Below are 17,226 nucleotides of genomic sequence, written 5' to 3'. Positions count from 1 at the left end.
TAAGTGACCATACCACCTGAGATTAGCTCTACTAATGCATTCCTGGATGCTGACAATCTCAAGTTTTTTCCTAATATCCTCGTTTTTAATATGATACTGCCATTAATGCCATCTGTTCATGCCCCTAATTTTTCTCAGGACTCTCATATCTGCTGTCTCTAGTCTTTAGTCAAGTGTTTTACTTCTGACCCACTCAGATCCATAAGTTAAAATTGGTTTGAACACTGTCTTGTATACAGCTAATTTAATGTTTTGTCTAATTTCTCTCTTATTCCATATAAATTTATTCAGTTGACTTCCTACCATACCGGCTTTCTGGATTCTGTTGTCTATTTCCATATTTAATTTATCATCCTCACTAAATATCGTGCCTAAGTAGCTGAAATGTTCTATAGTTTCTCTATTCGCAATGCAGTTGATATTTTCAAGAAGCCTATTTTCATTGTCTTTCTCTCTTTAATGTTAACCTTCATACCATATCTATTACAACAGTTATTCAATTTAGTTAGGGAATCTTGCAGACTTGTAGCAGATTTATTTAGAAGTATAACATCATCTGCATAAAGCAAATAGCTGACATTAACATCTCCAATTTGATATCATCAATACCACTTTCCTTCATAATATGATCAATATAGATAATGAATAACAGAGGGGGATAATGTACATCCTTGTCTGACACCAGATTTAACATTTATACCACCTTCCTGTACTTTCTTCAATTCTAACTGCTGACTTATAACTCAAATAAAGACTAAGTACTGCTTGATATAATGTCCCATTGACACCATATAACTGTGTAACATACTGAATAGCTTCTCTCTTGGCACCTTGTCATATGCCTTTTCCATTTCAAAAAAATTAAAAACAGATCTCTGTTATATTCCCATGCTCTCTCAACTATCTGTCGTAAAGTGAAGATCTGATCCTGACAGTCTCTATTTGGCCTGAATCCAGCTTGTTCTTCACCAAGCTTCTCTTCCCCAATCTTTCTCAACCGTTTCTCAAGTATACTGGCATATATCTTACCAGGAACACTCAGTAATGAAATACCTCTGTAATTCTCACATTCAGTTTTATTTCCCTTTTTATATATGGGTCTATGTATAAGGACTCGTGGACCAACAGTGCCATAAGGGGGCAATCATCTTGACTGTAAGAGATGGACCCCTAGCTGGATCTATCCTCTTCTTCTACTACTCTGAGGAAGATCCACTCACTTTAATCTTTCCTATAAGGCCTATTCAGCCAACTCTTCTTATTTTATGACCCTTATGCTATTAGAGTACTCGAAGGCCATGGGGGTCTTTACATTTCTGGCCTTACAACTATGTCCCATCTATAAACCTTTACTATAATTCTACTCTATTCTCCTATAATCTACTCTTTCCCCTTCAATATACCCTATCCTCCTATGGGTTTAAATTTGGAAGGAGGCTAGTCACCTGACATGGAGAACATAATTCTACTTTTAAGTGGACAGAAAAAAAGGTAATCGGAATGAATCTATGGAAAACGACCCTGGAATTGAAAAGGTAAAACAAAAATGGAAACGACAAAATATAATACATATTGCAAACTGGAATGTAAGAGGAACAGCATATAAAGAAATAGAATTAGACCAAATATTAAATGAAAGAAATTTTAAAATAGCAGTAATCACTGAAACAAAAAAGAAATTAAAAGGAACTACGAGAACCAAAAATTTTAATGTGATATAGAATGGAGTTGACAGAGCCAAACAGCACAAGCAGAGGTCATGATTTGGATTCATAACTCCATTTCAACACAGTTAAAGCATTATAAATTATGGAATGAAAGAATAATAGAAGCTAGAATAAAAATAGATACAGGCTATTTAACAATAATTAGTTTATATGCCGCAGAAGAAGGAAGAGAACAGGATAATAGTGAATTTTATAATCAGCTACAAAATATATATAATAAAATAAATAAAAATGATTATGTCATTTTAGCAGGAGACTTAAATGCAAGAATTGGAAACAGGAAAATTAATAACAACATAGGAATATATGGAGAACATACTCTAAACAGGAATGATAAAAAATTGCTTGACTTTGTAGTTTATAATAACCTAAAAATAATGAATTCTTTCTATAAACATAAAGACATACATAAATATACTTGGGCAGTAAGAGAATGGAAATCAATATTAGATTATTTTATCTAAAATGAAAAGACAACAAAGTTTTCGTTAGATGGTAGAGTTCACAGAGGATATGAAATAAACAGTGACCACTTCCTCGTTAAAATAAAATTAAGATTACCACCTAAATGGCTACAAGTAACAAGAACAGAAAGAAAATTTAAAACATTTGTTTATAAAACTAGACTATTAAATGACACAAATATACAATGGCTATATGAACAAAGATCATACCAATATCAAAGATATAACCAATATCTAGATAAAATAGAAGAAATAGAAATAGAATGGTTTAATATAAAAATGATACTAAATGAAGCAACAAATGAAAGCTTAGGAAAGACCAAAAAATTCAATAAAAGGAAAAAACTGGAGATATGGGACGATACAACCAAAGAAATAATCAAAATGAAAAAAGAAGCCTATCATAAATGGTTAAGCAGTAAAAGATTAGAAGATGAAATATAATATAAAAGAATAAGAGCCATAGCTAAAAGAGAAGTCAGAAAAAGACAGAGAATCATGGATCAAATTCGTTTCTAATTTAGAACATGATTTATATAAAATAAGACCCAATGTATATAAGATTTTGAAACACCTAAATGCAGATACTAAAGAATACATAAAATTAAACACCGAATTGAAATTAAAATAATTTCTAAATTTCTACATAGAATTGTAGACATATAAATATTTAAAAAAAGACAACTGGCAAACATTTAATGAAAATGAAAAGGAAATAACTAAAGAAGAATTAGAAATCAGCCTGAAAGAAACAAGAAATGGAAAATCACCTGGAGAAGATAAGCTAGGTTCATAACTGTATAAATATGCAGGAACAAGATTCAAAGAAAGACTCCTATTATTTTTAAATAAAATTTATACAACTGGTAACCCCCAATAGAATGGAAAAAAGCAATTGTGATTCCTATCTTTAAAAAAGGTAATAGAGATGACCCTAAAAACTATAGAGGTGTAAGCATACTAAATTCCTGTTACAAAATATATAGCAGAATATTAAATAGCAAACTGATGAAATATTCAGAAAACACTGTATTTTAGAAGTACAGGATGGGTTTAGAAAAGGACGATCATGTATAGACCCAGCATTTTGCCTAAAATTAATAATAGAGAAAAGAAGAGAATACAATTTTGAAACACATATTGCATTTATTGACTTTGAAAAAGTTGACAAAGTTAAAAAGAAGCATTTTATTTAACATATTAAAAGAACGACAAATATCAAATAATATCCTAAAAGCTATCATAAGTATATATGAAAATAATCAAATACAAATAAGATTAAATCATGAGCTATCATATAACAGAAAGATAAACCAAGGGGTCTGACAGGGATGTCCCCTCTCAGCAACTCTTTTTAATATTTACCTAAATGAAATAATAATAAAATGGAATAAACATTTCCATAAAGGTATTGAACTTTCTCCTACTGTGAACTTAAACACTCTCCATTTTTGCCGACGATCAAATAATAATTACAAATTCTGAAGATAACTTACAGAAAACTATTTTAGATCTAAATGAGATAGCCAAAGATTATGGTATGATAATAACAACAGAAAAATCAAAAACTATGGCTTTAAAGGAAAGATTCAGCAAGAACTAAGATAGTAATAGATAACAAGATCTTAGAACAGGTGAATTCATTTAACTACCTAGGATGTATGATCACATATGAAAATGAAAAAGATATAAATGTAAAAATTGCAAAATATTTAAAAATAACAGGTGTAATTAACTCTATATTTAAACCAAACCTAGTTCAAAAACAAACCAGACTAAAAGTATACAATACATTAGCCATACCAGTCTTATCTTATGGAAGTGAAATCTGGACAATAAAACAAAAAGACAAACAAAGATTAATAACAGCAGAAATGAAGTTTATGAGAAAAACTGCAAAGTATACTCTATTTGATCACAAAAGGAATTATGAAAGAATTAAACCGAGAATCAGTAATAGAAAAAATTAAAAAAAAATTAAACATAAATGGATGGAACATGTTCAAAGAATGAAAATAGAAAGATTACCAAAACAAAACTTATAAAGTACAAGACATTAGGAAAAAGAAAACCAGGACGTCCTCTTTAACGATTCAACAATGACGTCTAAGGCCGGAACAGGTGACGCTAGGCCTAAATCCTTGATACGCATGATGATGATATATCGGTACTATGAGAGCTCTACTCCAATCATCAGGAACTCTTCCCTCTGTCCAGGCCTTCTGAACTATGCAGTGAAGCTACTGTAAGACTTTTAGACCTCCATACTTGAGCATTTCTGTTGAATATCATCTACTCCTGCTGCCTTTCCACATTTCAGGCTTTTTCTATTCCTGATTGCATGCCCCAATCATTATTTTTTTACCACTGTACTGTCATCACTGCTTGTTTCATTTAGCAATTTTTTGAAGTAATTACTCCATACTTCAAGGATATCTTTTTCTCCCGTTTTCATGTCACCTTTATCATCTCTAACTCCTTTTACAGCACTCTTGTCTCCATTCCTAAGCTTCTTCAACAACCTCCAGAATATTTTGCCACCTTCTTGATATTTATTTTCTATGTTCTTGCCAAAGTCCTCCCATGACTTTTGTTTAGCTAGTTTTACACAGTGTTTAGCTTTCTTACATTTGTCTCTGTATTCTCTAAGAGCACAAGCTGACTTATTTGCCAGGAACTTTTGATATGCTTTCTTCTTTTCCTTCACTGCCTCTTTAACTTCTTGTGTCCACCATGGAGTTCTGATTTTTCTATCCTTGCAGACAACCTCATCACATGCCTCTCTGGCAGAATCAATCAGTGTTTTCTTCAGGGCTTGCCACTGAATCTCCAAGGTTTGGTTCCTGTTCTCAAACTCCTTCATTTTTTCTTGAATATTTGTGTATTTTAGTCTGCAGTTCACATCTGAGAACTGTTCAACTTTTATTCGCTTTAAACTTTCTTACATGTTCTTCTTTTCAATATGAAATTCAATTTCATCCTGCTCAAGACTAAATGCTGATCACTTCCAATTTCAAATCCTCTGTACACTCTGGTGTCCTGCACCAGTGGGGAAACATCACTATCAACAATAGCATAGTCCAGGGGTGTTCAACCCATCGATCACAGAGCGATTTTTGGTCGATCTCTTGCGTATTCCTCCTTACTTACAAATTTAATTAAAACAGAAAACATAATATTTTATTTATCATTATTTTATATTATTTTTAAATCACTTTAAGTGAATTGCTATTGTTTATTTTTCGTTAAAATTGTCAAATCAGTAATTTTCTTATAAGTCCAGGCAAATGAATTCATTTGGATCAGTGGAAGTCAAACAGCGAGCCGAGTGAATATGATTATGAGCAAAGTGTAAAAACTCAAATGTAGCTTAAATATTAAATATTCCAAAGCACATTACATCGATTTTTTATTTATATTAAGTCCCATGTGAATATTGTAAAAAAATAAACTTTGTTCGTCTCAGTATAGTTTGTATTAGATGTTTTTGTAATAACTCTTTTGAAGCTAACTGTATATACTGCTTTAATAAGAATATGTTAAAGTGTTAAAAACAAAGCAATGTTTTTGTCGCCGAAGTTTGAATCTTTCTAATGCCACCAGGTACATGGTGGCATTAGAAAGATTGTTATTGAAACTTGTATGCATGAGAAAGGCTTGTAGGTTCTAAATGTAAGCATCTCCAAAGTCAGTCAGAAAGAGTTCAAACAACTTTCCGATGGCAGGCAACTTACAATCAAAAGAAAGCGGAGGAGAACAAAAGGCGTGCCGAACTTGAAACGTAAGATGAAAGCCTCATACCGATTCTTTGGGGTTGCCAAACTTCCTGCGAGATCTCAGTGGAAGCCTAATAAAAAGGGACTGAAGCAAGCAAAAGGGGCCAAGGTTCCAGAATTGCTGTCAGAGAGGAGGCTGCCCGGTCCAGAGTCGCCGTCAGAGAGACTGCCCGGATCCACGTTGCTTGAGAGAGAAGTTTCCCGCTTCCAGAAAGGAGCTTCTTTCTTGGTTCAAGACGTCGCTAGAGAGAGAGCAACTACTTCTAGGCCGCACACAAGGTTTCAAATTGCCGAAAGGAAGAGTTCCAATTGCCGGAGAAAACTTTACAGGCCAGGTTAATGTCAGACGTTATCCAGTGTGTTGCGTTTTTTATTACAATTTGGTGAATCCAATGACTTTACTGATATTGCTCAGTTAATGGTATTTATTCGCATGGTATTTCAAGATTATTCAAGTAAAGAAGAACTTTTGAAAATTATACCATTATTGGAAAGGACTACGGGAGAAGACATTTTTTCGGCATTTGATAAATTTGTGGAACAATACAAACTTCCGATTTTTAAACTTGTGTCTATTACTACTAATGGTGCTCCTGCAATAAGGTAATAAATCAGGCTTCATTTCATTATGTAAAAACGATGACAAATCTCCAGATTTTTTAATATACCACTGTATTATTCACTAACAAGTACTGTGTAGTAAAAGATTAAACACAAAAGATGTTTTAGATATCACATTTAAAATTGTAAATTCTATTCGAGGAAAAGCCCTGCAACGGCGGTTATTTAAATTATAGGCAGATGATGATAGGGAACTTCTGTTGTACAATAATGTTCGCTGGCTCAGCAGAAGTCAATTTTTAGAAAGATTTCTTGTATTAATTAACGATATAAAAAATTTTCTTGATGAAAAAGGAGATATTTATCCACAATTGAGTGATAAAAGATGGTTGTTACACTTATCATTTTTAGTAGATTTCTGTATGAAATTAAGCAATTTAGAGTTACAAGGTAGAGATAAAAATTTAATTGACATGTTAAGTTTAATAAAAACTTTCCAACAATACTTACTTTTATTAAAGAAAAATATAAATGACTGTGAATTTACACATCTCCCATATTTATTAAAATTTTTTTGGACAAAATCAAGAAATGCTTTGCTATGATTTAAAAGAATTTATTCGTGAAATAGAATTTGTTGAGGAAGAAATAAATTCAAGATTTAAAGATTTTATTAAAACTGAAATGATTGTATCTTTTATCAATAATCCATTTCAAGAAAACTTGAACATCACAGAAATTTCAAATAAAATTAGTGGGCTGTTTGATATAAACCAAGCTGAAGTAGAACTTGAGATAATAAACATTCAGAATAGTTTACATTTAAAATCAATAAACAATGAAGTCATTTGGAAATATGCACATGAAAAATTCCCAATAATAACTGATATTGCCTGAAAAATTCTGTCGTGTTTCGGATCGACATACTTGTCAGAATCCACTTTTTCAAATATGACCGTCATAAAAAATCAATTAAGAAACCAAATTAAAATGATCATTTGGATGATTGTCTGCAATTGGCCACTTCTTCATATCAACTTGACTATGAAAATATTGTGAGGTCCAAAAAATGCCAAATTTCACATTAACTTCTTTTTTTTTTTTAAATCAACCAGCATTTCCTGTAACTTGTGAGTTTGTAATCAATCTGTTGTTTTTTCTAACTTTGGTTTTCCAAAATAGAGAAATAAATATTTTATTCCAATATATTTTTTTTTTGTTGTTGTTGTATTAAAATAATTAAAAGTGATAAATAAATTTTTAAATACACTAATAAAGTTTTTAGTTGTGTATTTTTTTTTAGTTGTTTATTTGTGCATAATCAGATATCAGGTTTGGGGAATGTGATCTATATAAGAGAGTAAATCACTGAATAACTTATAAGAGAGTAGATCGCCGAATAACTTTTTATAGAAAAGTAGCTCGCGTAGTAAAAAAAAAAGGTTGAACACCACTGCCCTAGACCTACCAGGTCCCTTGCAGTTGCAAACTGTCCTACTATGGCCAAACAGGCAGAACAGCTAATATCAGAATTTCTGAACACAAGGACTACATCCAGTTCCACTAATAAGCCACTCAGGAGTTGCTAACTATGCTTTGGACACTCACCACAGGATACACTGGAAGAAAGCCACTCTATTATGCCAAAGCAAATATGAAAGGCTATTCCTCGAATTTGCCTCAGCACTGAAAAACTTCTGGAACCTCAACAAATTTGGATGCATGAGACTGTCCCAAATTTGGAAAACATTCATTATAAGATCTCAGCCCAATGGCCAAGACTACCTAATGTTGCTCACTAGAGGGTGCTGTTTAGTGTTTTAGGATTCTAGGCATGGCTTTGGTTGCCTTTCTTCAGCCTCATTTGCCCAGTGTTAGTGCCTATATGCACATGTCAATGTTTTTTGTGATCTCTGATGATGGCAATGAAACCTTGCCAAATTATAGGAAAGTATTAATTCAATTATTTAAATTAAGGGGATATTAAATCCCACATTGTTTTAAAACCGAATAAGAAACTCAAAGATTGGAATCAGAGAGTTTCATGCCGAATATAGTAAACTATAAAGTAACGGCAACCACTAGCGTGAGCTAATGCAAGTGACCCTAGTACGTAGTACAATATCGGAGAACTCGCAGCAAAGTTCTGATCGCTATTCTATTCGGTTTTAAAACAATGTGGGATTTAATATCCCCTTAATTTAAATAATGTTTATATCGCCGAAATGAAGCTTATTAGCTCTTTATATTTAAGTATTAATTCAAGTTTTTATAATTAATATTTTAGTATATGTTATTTCGTGAAAAATAATAGTTATGAGTAACCAATGTACAAGCTTATCTACTAGAATTCCTACATTGCAAGATGATCTCTGATAAAAGCCTAATCAAATTCCTGACATGTACCCTCATCATGGGGTGTACAGAATATTATGATAATACTACATGAAATAGTTAAATTATTACTAACTTCCAATCGACAATTTTCCTCCAAAAACATCTTGTCTTACATGCCTATTTTCTAAGGCACTTTTACTGTATCAATCCACATACATCTTATTCTTCCTCTAGGTCTTTTTCCTACTATCCTGGAAAAGAACACTTGTTTTGCTAGCCTTTCAGCTCCCATTCAGTTAAGTGCTCATACTACATGATTTGCTCTCCTGAATGCTAATAATGTCAAGTTCTTTCCCTAATATATCCTCATTATTACTGTCACTGATGTCATATATTCACTTCCCTAATCTTTCTCAACACTCTCACATCTCTGTACTCGCAAGTGTGTGATCAAAATTTTATTTCTATGTATCTGAGAACTTGTGACAAGTTTTCCGATTTATAAGTTAAAACTGGTGTGAACACTGTCCTATATACAGATAGTTTAGTGTTTTGACCAATTTCCCTCTTATTCCATATAATTTATTCAACTAACTTCCCATGAGCTTTCCTAATTCTGTTTTAATATTTAATTTGTGGTCTTCACTAAAATTAGTACCTAAATAGCTGAAATGTTTACTTGTTCTATAGGTTTTTGATTCAGAAAATGAGGTTGATGTTTTCAATGTTTCTGCCTAGTTTCATTATTTTTATCTTTTTACTGCTGATTTTCATCCCAAATATAATTATAATTTATGCTGCTGATTCTATTGCCTCTCCACCATTAGCACTTATGAAATTTATCCTCCTGTAATCATTCTTCCTTTCACTTGATACAATGAAAAACTCTGGGATTTCCTTTGACCTGCTAGGTCAATTTCCTTTCATAATCTGTCTTCCTAACCAATTGTGGCCACTCTTTATGCTACTCATGAGACTGATGATCTTTTAAAAAAAATCAGAGGGTCCCCCCCCCCCCAGCTCTTGCTTAGTGATGCTATTTATCCATTTAATTCCCACCTGACTTGATTTATCTTCTTGACCCAGAGTATCGGTCTGATACTTCTTTCCTTAAATACACCATGAGCTATGCACTACTAGCATCCTTCTCTTGCAGTTTCATATATAATGGCACTATTCCAAACTATCTAATTTCCACATGCTTTGTGACATCCTAAATCAAGACTGCATGATCACTTTCTTTCTTGGTGATGATAGCATCGTGACTGGTGCTCATACCCTCGTCTCTTCCATCACAAGTTGTTTAATGTAATTATCTCTCAGAAGCTATATAAATTCATTTCTTTCTCATGCCCTTTCGTTCTTCCATTCTGCTTTCTTATAGCTGATGTCCTCCATAATGATTACTTGTCCTGCTCACTGAGCTAAATACATATCTTCATTTCCATTTGCATTCCCCAAGTCTAAAGCAGCAGCAATGAACAATATATTTTGTTGGCATCAATCTCACACCAGACAGCTTCAAATACGTTGCTTCCCACAATACTCATCCTGCTATACTTCTACTTTTTACAATACTTAATACCATTTTGCTTTTTCTGTATTCCCCCCCCTGAAAATACATTAGCCCTTACATTCTAGCTCTGCAGTAACATTTTCCACTGGTGACCAAGTCTCATGAATGTCTATAATGTCTCACAACTGGCACACCACCTTCATATCTTCTCTTAATTCTTTTGCGCTATCTGCACTCAACCTCCAAAAGTAAACTGCTATTCCAATCACATATCATTATATGAGAGAAAAAATCCAGCTCTTTCCCCTTTGATTACATTCATTCTCTACTTCCATGGATGACTTCTCCTCTCCCCATCCTCCATGAAATGAAAATTCCATCTAGTGGTATCCTGTAACACCCTTCAGAAGTTTATAGATCTCTATTATATCACCCTTCTTTCTCCTATTTGCTAGCATCTGCAATCCATGAAATTATTAATCTCTTCTCATCACCTACATTCCACAGTCCAGATATCATCTTTAATACTCTCCTTTGCACACTCTCTACTGTACCTCCATTGTCTTGGACACCAGGAGATCACATCCAAGCACAGTAGTCTATATAAAGTTGTATCAAAGCCTTGTAAAGAGACAGAATGACCTCCTTATTCATACATGTGTTAATGTTAATTTCACATTAAAATTATTCTCTGAGTTGTATTTGCAATCTTTGCTATATGGCCCCTGAACTTCAACTTCCTGTATACTACAATTCCAAGATCCCTAGCCTGATCAGTTTCTTCTAGCATAATGCTGCTAGATATCTTGATACACTAAAATGCATAATTTTACATTTACCAACATTGAATTGACAGCATTTTTCACATACAGTTCCAGCTTATTAAACTCTTTCTGGAAGTACTGCATTCCTGATTAAACTGCCTATCTTTGCATCATCAGCAAACAGCTGCATGTCTCATGTCAAATCCTTCCCACCGTCATTAAAATAAAGAATGAGTAACAGTGGACCAAAGACTGATACCTGAGGTACACAAATGGTCACATTAAATCTTACAGACATACAGATCCCTATTCCATGTCAAATATCATAGTTTATTCACAATATGATACAATGTGAAAAATGAAAAGAGATTTATATTAAAAATTAAAAATTATGGTCTTCCAAATCTCTCTATCTTGAGCTAACTGGCAGATGTCAGATGGAGCTTTACAGTTCAGCCTACTGATGGTTTCATATATGTACTGCCAAAATTGTTTGCATGGTCTTCCTCTACTGCAATTGCCATCTTCTGGTTTGTACAGGATGAGGGATTCCAAAAAGAGTGAGACTTCAAGATGTGTGAGTTCATGTCATCTGATTTGTAGTTTATGGACTATATTGACAAGGTTCTTGCTTAGCCAGATTTAGCACAGCAGAGTTAGTGACACGGCCCATCCAAGTGTATCCAAGGATCAGTCTGAGACATGTAGTTGTATATTCCATATACAACTTTTTAATATCTGTCAGTCAGCCATCCTTTTATTCAAGTACGAGTTTATAATCCAATCTCATATCCTTCAACTTATGTAAAGCCTTCCACACTGTATCTTGTCAAAAGCTTCATCAATGACCAAAAGTAGCATGATGTATCCATCTTCTGTGTTTGACTCAACTGTAATATTATAAAATATGAACAAGTTACTCAAACATAACCTTACTTTATTAAACCCATGCTATTCATTGCAAAAGTATAGATTATCTGTCAAACCATTTCTGAATGCAATTTCGCACCAACTTTGCCATAATATTCAAACCACTTCAGAGATATTTATAGGTCAGACACATCAGTCTTTACACCACTCTAGTGCAATATAAAAATTCTTTCATCCATCAAATTCAATATATAAATTTAAAAAGTATGTATTGACTCATTTGTAATTATGATCTGCCTCCTCAGTTCTTTCTTATCACACTGAGGTAACAGATTTACTACCTTAACTCTCTCTCCAACTAAAGATGCCAAGAAATTATATTATCGGTTTAATCCTTTATCCAAGTGTAAGCAAAACAAAGTTTGAACCTGAAGTAACTTCAGGAATGGTTAACTTGTATATAGAGGCTAATGACTTCACATCCCTTAGCTTAGTATCCCATAATGCAAGGCACATATCCTTACGGACCTGTATAATGCTATGCATTATGGTAAAGGTCACTACCGAGACTGGTTTCAAACTTTATTGAGGTCTCATTGGTGGGAGCCAGACCCAGAAGTAATACCAAAGTTGAAGTAATGCAGAAGTCATATTTCCATATACAAGTAGCCCCTTCCCATAATGCATAGCATTATACGAGGGTAGTCTGAAAAGTAATAATAGACAAACCAATAATAGACAAAATCCAAGAAAGAAGATTGCAATAGTTTAACCATGTGACCAGAATGGGAACAGAAAGACTACCATCTAAAGCCCTGAATACAACAATGAAAGGTAAGAGATCCAAAGAACGGCCCAGAATTAGATGGATAGACAAAATAAAAGAGGACCTGAAAACCAAATCACAACAAGCGACACCAAACTGGACAGAATTGTTCAGACTCTCCCGGGACAGACAGAAGTGGAAAGCATTCATTCAGCCTCATCATCATCATCCACATAGATGATGGAAGAGAGAAGAAGAGGTCTAAAAAGTTCTCGGTCTAACAATAAAAAAACGAATTTATAATTTCAAAATTATTATTTTTAAACATAATATCCCTTAAGACTAATACATTTATTTCAGCTCCACCACCACCATTATACTGTCCCTGTAGTGGTTCTCAGTAAGATCTGCAAAATACCCACTCTACAGCTGCAATCACCTCCTCATTCAAAGAAAAACGCTGACAGCGAGGAAGAGTTTTAGTTTTGAGAAGAGATAGAAGTCAGAGGGAGCCAAATCTGGGAAATAGGGTGGATGTTCCAACAATTCATAGTGCACATCCCTTAATTTTCCCGTTGCCAAAACACCTTTGTGGGCAGGTGCACTGTCCTAATGAAAGATGATTTTTTTTTCTTCAGCAAACCAGGGCTTTTCTCACGAATTTTTTCATCTAGTCTCGTTAAAAGATCGGAATAATATTCCCGTTATTGTTTTACCCTTTTCAAGATAATTAATAAACAAAATGCCTTCAGCATCCCAAAACACCAATGCCATGACCTTTCCTGCTGATGGAACCAACTTTGTCTTTGGTGCTGAACAGCTGGCTTCTGTCCACTGTTTGACTGCTGTTTGGATTCTGGTGTGTAATGGTGAATCCAAATCTTATCCATAGTAATAAATCAATGCACAAAATCAGTTTTATTCTTGTTAAAATGCTCCAAACACTCCAACTTTGTACAAAATCAGTTTTATTCTTGTTAAAAACACTCCAAGCACTTGTTAAGAGATTTTCGTGTGAGTGAATTTTTGATTTGCTGTGAGCAGGCGCAGCACCCATCTTGCAAAAAGCTTTTTCATTTGCAATTCTTCATGCAATATATCCTACACGTTCTTTTGAACTGCCTATAGTCTCAGCAATTTCACGCACTTTGACTCACCGGTCATCCAATACTACATCATGCACTCGATCAATGATTTCAGGTGTTGTTACACTTTTTGGACGTCCTTCACGTGGATATTTCTTAATTGTCAAAAACAAAGGAGAATAGTGCCCATAAACTTTTATGAACTTTGAATGAATGAATCAACTCAATACATAACAAGATAAAATTCACTCTGGAAGTGGAAAACAACAGCCAACTGCATTTCTTAGACATCTTGATAAAGAAACAATCAAATAGTGTCAAATTATCTATTTACAGAAAGTTCACAGACACTGGAAGATATCTTCATTATACTTCAAACCATCACAAGACACACATACAAACTGAGCATTATCCACATGTTGAAATATAGGGCCAGAAAGTTTATGATACACAGATTGAACTCTCACTAATAGCCAACACATTATCACAAAATGGATATCCTCCAAACATCATCAAAAAATATCTATATGGTGACAACCCCAGACAAGAAGAATCACGCTCCCAGCACATTTCTACTGTAGTGATCCCTTTCATCAAGTCAATTTCTTATCAAATAGCCAGAATACTAAGAGCCTACAACATCAGAGTGGTCTTCAAACCAACCACCAGCATCAGACAAGTTTTAGGATCCCCAAAAGTTAAGGTGCCATTCTACAAATATCCAGGAGTATATTACATTCCTTGCTCCTGTGGTCTTGCCTACATCGGACAAACTTCACGGAGTTTAGAAATCAGACAAAAAGAAGAACATGTTGGTGATGTAAACCACAACAGAAGTATCTCTTCTGGCTTAGCACATCATTTCTGTACATCTAACCATACGACAGAGTGGCAAAACAGCAAAACAGCTCCATGCCATATCTGGATGATGAGTACAGACATCGTTTATTCAAGGAAGCCACAATAGCGTTAATAACCGGCAAAAACCTCAACAGAAATCAGGGTGCAATCCTAAACAGTTCGTGGAAAAACCTGATCCTCTCTCTAAATCAATCTGAACTACAGCTAGCCAGTAATCACATTACACGTTTACAACAAACACGCATGCGTGATAATGAATAAGAACAATAAGTCCTCTCTGTCACGTGAACGTGTAACCTTAGCTACTAGTTGGTTTACGTTTTATTTGTTCCTTTCAATTTGCATTTACTAGATTTTATGTTTTTCCGTAAACGCCTTGAAAAAGCCAGACAGTTTGCTGGCAAAACTGGTAGGCTATAATGTAAGTGTGTTTGTAAATGGTCAGTATTAAATAAGTTTGCATCTTAATTATAAAACGACCAAATATGTTTAGTTTAAACAGTTTGTTGAGTCATACATTTATAATAATTTAACCTCCAATATAGCTAAGCTAATAATATAATAAATTTGGTTTAATCCTTTATCCAAGTGTGAGCAAACAAAGTTTGCGCCTGAAAGTATCTTCAGGACTGGGGCAAGGTGGTACAACACCAGGGCAACTCATTGCAAAGGTGGAGCAAGCTACCAACACTCCTGTCTCAGTATTATCTCCTTGTGGATATGTCTAATGTTATGCATTAAGGGAAGGGCCACTACCCAAACTAGTTTTGACCTTTACTGAGGTCTCTTCAGTGGGAGCCAGGCCCAAGTTGAGATACCAGGCCCAAGTTGAGATACCAGGCAGAAGCTTTAGCAGGGCATCTCTACCTATAGGAATTGCCAAATGGTGTGCCACCCTTTTTTTAATAAATTATTCTGGATTTAGAGAAAGATGTTGAAAGTTTATTTTTCACTTGGTTAGAGTATAATAAATTTAGTTTAATCCTTTATCCAAGTGTGAGCAAACAAAGTTTGCGCCTGAAAGTATCTTCAGGACTGGGGTAAGGTGGTACAACACCAGGGCAACTCGTTGCAAAGGTGGAGCAAGCTACCAACACTCCTGTCTCAGTATCTCCTCTAATGCAAAACATATCTCCTTGCGGATATGTCTAATGTTATGCATTAAGGGACGGGCCACACCCTTTCAATAGCTAAGCTAAAACAGATTATTAGACAGACGATGAGGAAACTACAGAAAGTTGAGCAGCATTTAGAGGAACACAGGGAGAATGAAAAAGTTCACAGCAGCTACTGGAAAACAAAGCATAGAATCAGGTGAGGTAGTGTGTAATAACAAAAATCCAAAGTTGATTATAAAAAGAAGGATGTTATTTGGCACGGTGACTATGACTATCATAAAACATGCCATCGATGAGCAGGTTATAACGTCAAGTTTTCCCAGTGCAAAAAATTTTAAATATAATGCAAGCAATTCAAAAACAGAAAAGAAAAGTAAACAACATCATAACTATAGTCGGCACTAACAACTTAATTAGCAATAAGTTCAGTATGAGAGAGGACATGAAAGGGTTGTTGGAATAGGCAAGAGTGAGAAAGTGAAAATACTAAGTACAGGGTGTTCGGGATAAATTTGACATATTTATAATTAATTATATTTTTCCGTAAGTTACATGTATTAACACACACTTCTCTTCATTTAAAAGTTTGGACCCTTCTTCATTCATATACAAAATGTCAGAAAGGATGGATAGCTGGAACCCACCTGAATCATGGAAGAGAATAACTTGTATCATGATGATTCGTGCCCGCCATCAAAATAAGGATATTACGACTGCTGCCCAATGCTCCCTGAATACAGTAAAAACAATCAGGCATGAACTAGAGACTTGCAATGGTGACTACGAGGATGTAGCAAGAAGAAAGATCCCTAGCAGACGATCTGATTGCGTTCGTACAGCAGAATTCCTCGCAAATCTGCAGGAACAGGTGTTGAAGAACCCTGGCATTGGAATTCGGGCTTTGTTCATGGAGTTGCTAACTGTAGTCAAGCCCTGGATAACAAGGGTAGCCAATGGTAGGCCATATGTATGGCAGCAGGATTCGGCCCCTTGCCACACCTCTGGGAAAAGTCAAAAATGGTTGTCTGAAAATTTCTACGACTTCACCAGTCCAAATGTTTGGCCTCCAAACTCCCCAGACCTTAACCCCATGGATTATTTTGTATGGGGTGCAGTTGAAAAAGACACCAATCGCACTTCCAGTAATACAAAAGCCCAGTTAATGGATAAAATTAAAACAGTTTTTGTGGCCCTTCCCAGCGAGACTGTAGCATCAGCTTGTTCGAGGTTCCGAAGCAGAATTGAAGCTGTGATCGATGCTAATGGTGGTTATTTTGAGTAAATCTTGTTGATAGTATTGTAATTAACTCTGCCTGTAATGTTTTTTTGTCAATTCATTAAATTTAATAGATACAAAGAAGATTTTCTTTTTCCTTACGAA

The 17,226-nt window shown here is 34.5% G+C and overlaps 1 protein-coding gene across 1 annotated transcript in view; it reads right to left on the bottom strand.

Annotated features, from left to right (window-relative positions):
• The window catches only part of LOC150107424 (uncharacterized), a 185,242-nt gene that overhangs the window by 80,161 nt on the left and 87,855 nt on the right, over positions 1–17,226 (bottom strand). The window lies entirely within an intron of this gene.

This window comes from Typopeltis vanoorti, chromosome 4 (assembly GCF_054136105.1).
Source record: "Typopeltis vanoorti isolate ZY-2024b chromosome 4, IOZ_Tvanoo_1.0, whole genome shotgun sequence".
Classification (NCBI taxonomy): Eukaryota; Metazoa; Arthropoda; class Arachnida; order Uropygi; family Thelyphonidae; genus Typopeltis; species Typopeltis vanoorti.
Note: the sequence above shows the minus strand (reverse complement) of the source record. Positions and strands in the feature narration are given on the sequence as shown.